Source organism: Salvelinus alpinus, chromosome 34 (genome assembly GCF_045679555.1).
Source record: "Salvelinus alpinus chromosome 34, SLU_Salpinus.1, whole genome shotgun sequence".
NCBI classification, from domain to species: Eukaryota; Metazoa; Chordata; class Actinopteri; order Salmoniformes; family Salmonidae; genus Salvelinus; species Salvelinus alpinus.
This window is the reverse complement of record NC_092119.1, coordinates 27,094,045-27,101,997: the sequence shown is the minus strand read 5'-3', so window position 1 is coordinate 27,101,997 and position 7,953 is coordinate 27,094,045. Positions and strand designations below refer to the sequence as shown.

General features: G+C 41.9%; 1 long non-coding RNA gene across 2 annotated transcripts; it reads left to right on the top strand.

Annotated features, from left to right (window-relative positions):
• Positions 1 to 1,896: 1,896 nt before the first annotated feature.
• Positions 1,897 to 4,423, top strand: LOC139563675 (uncharacterized). 2 transcript variants are annotated; one of them, XR_011672613.1, is made up of 6 exons: positions 1,897 to 2,420; positions 2,500 to 2,535; positions 2,634 to 3,186; positions 3,256 to 3,369; positions 3,466 to 3,577; positions 3,672 to 4,423. It is a non-coding gene; the product is annotated as an uncharacterized lncRNA (long non-coding RNA). The 2 variants fall into 2 exon arrangements; XR_011672612.1 differs by having other exon boundaries at positions 2,500 to 3,186.
• Positions 4,424 to 7,953: the final 3,530 nt, after the last annotated feature.

Genomic DNA, 7,953 nt, shown 5'->3' with positions numbered 1-7,953 from the left:
GTATTCAAATTAAAGTGACATTCCACTGCAGTCAAATCAAATTGTATTGGTCACATACACATGATTAGCAGATGTTATTGCGAGTGTAGCAAAATGCTTATGCCTCTAGATCCGACAGTGCAGCAGTATGTAACAGGTAATATCTAACAGTTCCACAACAAAACCTAATATCTAACAAATTCCACAACAAAACCTAATACACACAATCTAGTAAAGGAATGGGATGAGAATATATACCTATAAAATATATGCATGAGCAGTGACAGAGCGGCTAAGATGCAATAGATAGTAAAGAATAGATAGTGAAGGATGCAGTATATACACATGAGATGAGTAATGCAACATATGTGAACATTCTTAAAGTGGAATTATTAAAGTGACTAGTGTTCCATTTATTAAAGTGGCCAGTGATATCAAGTCTGTAGGTATTCAGCCACCTTTCTGTGCTAGTGGTGGCTGTTTAACAATCTGATGGCCTTGAGATAGAATCTGTTTTTCAATCTATCTGTCCCAGCTTTTATGCACCTGTACTGACCTCGCCTTCTGGATGGAAGCAGGGTGAACAGGTAGTGGCTCGGGTGGTTATTGTCCTTGATTATCATTTTTGCCTTCCTGTGACATCGTGTGTTGTAAGTGTCCTGGAGGGCAGGTAGTTTGCCCCCGGTGATAAGTTGTGCCACCCTCTGGAGAGCCCTGCGGTTGTGGGCGGTGCAGATGCCGTATCTGGCGGTGATACAGCCCGACAGGATGCTCTGTGATTGTATGTTGATGGCAGCAAAGTTTTATATGGGAAATAGTTGATCAACGCTTTGATAAAATACTCCACTTTTCTCCTTTCTCGTGGAACCTTCTCTTGCTACCATAGAGGGATGCCGCTATAAAAACAGATGCACCCTTGACAACATTATAATAGGTCATCAAAGTTTCAACAGCTGAAGCTTTCATGTACGGATAGGTTGTGGAGGTAAGGCGTTGGAAAGTGGGGCACAAGAACCCGTAGGTTGTTGATCTGCAGTGACCTCTCAACTAGCTGTTGCCTATTTGGCCATATTTGAACAATTCATTAATTATGGGGATATCAGTTGAATGTTTGCTTGTTTTAGCTGTTACCATGGCAGAACTTAATTCATTGTTAACCATTTTGGTGTCTAGTTTTTTTACTCAGACCATTTTGGACTTTTACGTGTCAATGAGGAAAATGAACAATAGCGTCGGGCGGCAGGTGGCCAAAACGGTTAGCGCGTTGGGGCAGTAACTGAAAGGTCGTCTAATCCTGAGTCGACAAAGTGAAAAACATGTCGGCTCTGGGACCCTTGCTCCAGGGTCGCCATTGCTAATATATGACAAACCCTGGCTTTAACCCCACTCAATTCAATTCAAGGGTGTAACGTTTGCTTTCAACTCATACTCTCAAACACGTAAATCCCCTGAACGCAGCTCACTTTCCAGCTCACACTCTCAAACACATAGATCCCCTGAACGCAGCTCACTCTCCAGATCCCAATCACCTGAATTCTGATCACCTGTTCACACACTTGTATGTCATTACCACACACTATTTAGTTCAGTTCTTTGCACCCCATCATTGTGAGGTATTGTTTGTTTTCTGACACACTTCTATTCGGAGCGCTGGGGTTGTAGTGTAATTTAATCCTCCTGTGTATGATGCCTTTTTGCATATTACCTGCCTGTACTTTAGCCTATCGGATTTCCTGTTGTCAACCTATTGCCTGATCTCCCGGAGGACGATACTAGCCTTTTCTCTGCCTGTACAGTTGCCTTTTTGGACCCCCTGTGTATGACCTTCTGCCAGCCCCTGGACCCAGCTACTTGTGTTCCTGTTAGAGCCACCAGCACAAGCACCAGACGATGCTGATCCAGTGAGTACTCCATCAAAGGCATACTGTAGGCCTGGCATGTCTTGTCTACTAGCTTCAATATGAATCCGATTAAATGTGATAGGGTGAAGGCCCCAGTGCAGCAGCAACAGCACATGATGGAGACGATGATGAGGAGGAGACCATCTCTCTGGATTCCAGAAGGCATGAGGTATCATGTTAAGACTGTGAAAGTACTATTTACTCTACAATGGTGAGGAGTCCTCATCAAAATCAAAAAATCTAATTTCTTTTACTGGACCCAGATGCTATACAGTGGGAAAACCAGCCTGGCAACATAGTGCGTATTAATAAAAGGACACCACATCCTGCCAAATTCCAGCTGCGCTAATTGTATTGTGTTCACAGAGCTCACAAGCTATCAGAAAGTTGTATGGCAACCACCTCCGGCGCCAAATAGAACTGGCAGACATAGACATTCAGTACAAGAAGAAAAAGATGGAAAATCTTGCACTGGAGTCCGAAATAAAAAAGAGGACAATTAGGAAACTGGACCTTGAAATAAAAAAACTTGAGAGGGAGGTGAGATATGCCTTCAATGTACACTGTATGCTAACTGTAACACAAATGTATTAATCATTATTTTTCTTTCCTCCCCCAGCTCCAAGAAGATGACACAGCTCAAAATAAAAATTAGGTATATTCTCGTAAAGTCAAGTGAGCCATGACATATGAGCTCTTATTGTGAGCACACAGGACGGTGGCATCTTTCTAAGGTTTTTTTTATTTTCCCAGCAATCAGTACAACCAAGTCATCGTTATAAGGCATCGCCCTCTTTTGCCCACCCCCCCAGCACCAGGTGTGGCCACTAGCCTATATGAAGGCCCAAAATGGTGTGTTCCTTTCTGCTCTGACAATGGCATGCCCATTCGTGCGAGATGTGGTGGATGAAGAAGCACTTGTGCTGAGGAGAGCCTTCAGGCGAGAAAGGGTCTTCAGGGACCGGTTGGACCCACTGGCCTTCCCTGATGACCATCTATATGAAAGATACAGGTTTTCTGCAGATGGCATCAGGTATCTATGCAGACTACTGGGTCCCAGGATTAAGCACCGCACTGCACGGAGCCATGCACTGAGTGTGGAGCAAATGGTTTGTGTGGCCTTGCGCTTTTTTGCTAGTGGAGCCTTCCTGTACTCAGTGGGGGATGCAGAACAGCTGAACAAGGCCACAATTTGCTTCACAATAAGGAGTGTGTGTCTGGCTATCAAAGCATTAGCAGATGTCTTCATCTCCTTCCCTGGCCACAGAAGACTCTGACATCAAAGAGGAGTTCTATAGGATTGCAGGTAAGAGGATCTACAAATTACAGGACAACTGTTAACACATAGTAGGATACTCATTACTTTGTGTGACAGGTTTCCCCAATGTCATTGGTGCAGTGGACTGCACACACAAGGATAAAAGCCCCCTCAGGTGCCCATGAGGCCGATTTTGTGAATAGGAAATCCTTTCACAGCATTAATGTTCAGGTGAACATAACTTTTTGATATTGTCCATTGACGAACACTCTGCATTGCCAGTGATGTGCATTGATTGGTGTAATATTCCTCATCTTATGATTTCAGATGGTCTGCAATGCTGACTGTGTGATCAGCAATGTTGTGGCAAAATGGCCTGGCTCAGTCCATGACTCCAGAATCTTTCGGGCCTCTGAAATCTATCAGTGCCTATCACAAGGTAAGCCACACAACCCCTATTTATAACCATCATGGCTGTGTCAAGAATATCACTGTGTTTATGAGGTAGTAATGATGAGATTTTGTGTTGACAGGTGAATTCTCTGGTGTGTTGCTGGGAGACAGGGGGTATGGCTGCCAGCCTTTTCTCCTGACACCTTTCACAGACCCCCAGGAAGCACAGCAGGCCTACAACCATGCCCATGCCAGGACCAGGGCCAGAGTTGAAATGACCTTTGGCCTCCTGAAGGCACGCTTTCACTGCCTTCACAAATTAAGGGTCAGCCCTGTTAGGGCATGTGATATTACTGTGGCTTGTGCTGTCCTCCACAATGTGGCCTGCCTGAGGAAGGAGAGGGCCCCCAGAGTGCCACCAGCCATGGACTGGGACAATCCGGCAATCTTCCCTGATTACGACAGTGGTCGGCTGCTGAGGGACCAATATGTGTTGAATTATTTTAGTTAGTATGTGTGCTTTCAATTTTGGTTAAATATGTCCTGCGGTGGCAGAGGAATTTGTTTTTTTTTGGGTTCGTTTTTTGACGAATTTGGCCTCTTATGATGTTTGTGCGGTATACTGTGTGTAATACAAGGCTGCAGGGAGGCTACTGCATCCATTCATTTGTCTGTTCAGTTGATGTGTATGGATTTGTCCTGCATTTATTTTAGTGTGCAGACATGCAGGGTGTGTTATATACAGACCTTTGAATGTGTATGTATCATTTTGTATAATATGCTTGGATTCTGTGCTTTCCATCTTGTAGAGTCACTGTGACTTCAGTTTCGAAAGGAGCTGATGGTTTACCTGCTTTGTTTTGTCCTTATTCAATAAAGGAACATAATGTTACACATTGTGTTTTTATATTCATATGGAATGTGTATTTGTTTATATGACAGAGTACTAGGGCCACACTGAAGAAAAAGGATAAAGTCATAAATTTATGAGGCTGGTTCTTTCTGCAGAAAAGCTACATATTGTTTTTACAGTTTTGATACTTATGACAATGTGATACTTAATATTCTGGCACATCAGCATGTCTTTGTTTATGAAACCATACTGAAGTACAATTTCACGAAATGCCCCACATCTGTCATTTTAACAACTGTCCTCCTTTAAAACAACTGGTTACAATATTATGACTTGTGTTTTTTTCCCCTCTGTGGCCCTAATATTCTATCATTTTATATATAGCCTTATAGTCTATGGGAAACTGTAAATTATCTAATGATAGCAACATCATCTAAAAATCATTTTTTATCCAAAATCATTGAAATTAATGATCACAAACGTTTAAATAATAACAGTGGGTCTAGTTATATGTGATAACAATGTATAGTGAGCAGTGAAATAACTATTGGTTTCCATTTGTGGTGACTGCTGACTGACATTAGGGATGAGATTAAACAGATCCTGGAATTTAGCCTGGTCTGGAGCAGGCTAGCTCCACAGAATAAATCTCCATGGTAATTTATACCATAACATATCCTCCTGCCCCCTATCCATCTTTAGTGCAACCGGATTACGGATCAATTGAGCCAGGATCACCAAGATATCCTGGCTTAATCCCTTATCCTAGTTTTGTGCAACAGGCCCCAGCTCTCTGTCTCCCATCGTGTTCATTACAAAGGGGCTTTATTGGCATGGGAAACATATGTTTACATTGCCAGAGCAAGTGAAATAGTTAAACAGAAAATGAACAGTAAACATTACACACACAAAAGTTCCAAAATAAAAAAGCCATATAAAATGTGTTTGTCAATTGTTGTGACTGTTGACGCATATCCACGGTAGTTATTGGGGTCAAATTTGTCTCCACTTTTGTGGATTGGGGTGATCAGTCCTTGGTTCCAAATATTGGGTAAGATGCCAGAGCTAAGGATGGTGTTAAAGAGTTTAGGTATAGCCAATTGGAATTTGTGGTCTGTATATTTTATTATTTAATTTAGGATACCATCAACACCACAGGCCTTTTTGGGTTGGAGGCTTTGTATTTTGTCCTGTAGTTCATTCAATGTAATTGGAGAATCCAGTGGGTTCTGGTAGTCTTTAATAGTTTATTCTAAAATGTGTTTTTGATCATGTATATGTTTTTTCTGTTTGTTCTTTGTTATAGGGCCAAAAAGATTGGGGAAGTGGTTTATCCATACATCTCCATTTTGGATAGATTACTCTTTGTGTTGTTAGTTTAGCATGTTCCAATTTTCCCAGAAGTGGTTAGATTCTATCGATTCTTCAATTACATTGAGCTGATTTCTGATGTGCTGTTTCTTCTTTTTCCATAGCGTATTTCTGTATTGTTTTAGTGATTCACCATACTGAAGGTGTAAACTCAGATTTTCTGGGTCTCTATGTTATTGGTTGGATAGGTTTCTCAATTTCTTTCTTAAGTTTTTGAATTCTTCATCAAACCATTTTTCATTGTTTTTCATTTTCTTAGGTTGTCTGCTTGACATTTTTAGATTTGATAGGGAAGCTGAAAGGTAAAATAAACTGTTTAGGCTTTCTACTGTCACATTTACACCTTCACTATTACAGTGCAATGTTTTGTCCAGGAAGTTGTCTAAAGGGGTTTGAATTTGTTGTTGCCTAATTGATTTTTGGAAGGTTTCTACCCTACTTTCCTTCCATCTGTAGCGTTTCTTAATATTGTGCAGTTCCTTTGGCTTTCATGCCTCATGATTGAGTATTGCTCTGTTCAAGTAGACTGTGATTTTGCTGTGATCTGATCGAGGTGTTAGTGGGCTGACAGTGAACGCTCTGAGAGAGTCTGGGTTGAGGTCAGTAATCTACAGTCAGTAATCTACAGCCAAGGGATGAGCTGTAGGAGTACCTACCATAGGAGTCTCCTCAAAGCCTACCATTGACTATGTGTTTGTGTTTGTCCCCCTGTGTGCTGAGAGTGTCAGGTTCTTGTCCAGTTCTGGCATTTAGGTAGCCACAGACTAGTACATGTCCCTGGGCCTGGAAATGGTTGATCTCCCCCTCTAGGATGGAGAAGCTGTCATCGTTAATGTATGGGGATTCTATTGGGGGGATATACACTACCGTTTAAAAATTTGGGGTCACTTAGGGTCCTTGTTTTTGAAAGAAAATCACATTTTTTTGTCCATTAAAATAACATAAAATTGATCAGAAATACAATGTAGACATTGTTCATGTTGTAAATGACTATTGTAGCTGGAAACTGCATATTTTTTATGGAATATCTACATAGGCGCACAGAGGCCCATTATCAGCAACCATCACTCCTATGTTCCAATTGCACGTTGTGTTAACTTATCCAAGTTTATCATTTTAAAAGACTAATTGATCATTAGAAAACCCTTCTGTTAGCACAGCTGAAAACTGTTGTTCTGATTAAAGAAGCAATAAAACTGGCCTTCTTTAGACTAGTTGAGTATTTGGAGCATCAGCATTTGTTAAAATCGCCTGTCCTCGGTTGCAACACTCACTACTGAGTTCCAAACTGCCTCTGGAAGCAACGTCAGCACAAGGACTGTTCATCGGAACTTTGTGAAATGGGTTTCCATGGCTGAGCAGCTGCAAACCAGCCTAAGATCACCATGCGGAATGCCAACTTTCGGCTGGAGTGGTGTAAAGCAAGCGGCCATTGAACTCTGGAGCAGTTCTCTGGAGTGATGAATCACGCTTCGCCATCTGGCAGTCCAATTAACAAATTTGGGTTTGGCGGATGCCAGGAGAACGCTACCTGCCCGAATGGCAGTGCCAACTGTAAAGTTTGTTGGAGGAGGAATAATGGTCTGGGGCTGTTTTTCATGGTTCAAGCTAGGCCCCTTAGTTCCAGTGAAGGGAAATCTTAACACTACAATGACATTTTCTTAGGTTGGCATACAATGACATTCTTGATGATTATGTGCTTTCAACTTTGAGGCCCTTTCCTGTTTCAGCATGACAATGTCCCTGTGCACAAAGCGAGGTCCATATGGAAATGGTTTGTCGAGATCAGTGTGGAAAAACTTGACTGGCCTGCACAAAACCCTGACCTCAAACACCTTTGGGATGAATTGGAACGCTGACTGCGAGCCAGGCCTAATCGCCCAATGTCAGTGCCCAACCACGCTAATGCTCTTGTGTCTGAATGGAAGCAAGTCCCAGCAGAAATGTTCCAACATCTAGTGGAAAGCCTTCCCAGAAGAGTGGAGGCTGTTATAGCAGCAAATGGGCGACCGACTACCGACTCCATATTAATGCCCATGATTTTGAAATGAGATGTTCAGCTAGCAGGTGTTCACATACATTGAGTAAAACATACTTTTGGTTGTGTAGTGTTTTTCTTTTTTAAACACTGGATTACTGTAAAAAAATACTTCATTTTTTTTTTTGATTAAATAAAGTTGAATAGCTTTTAAACATGG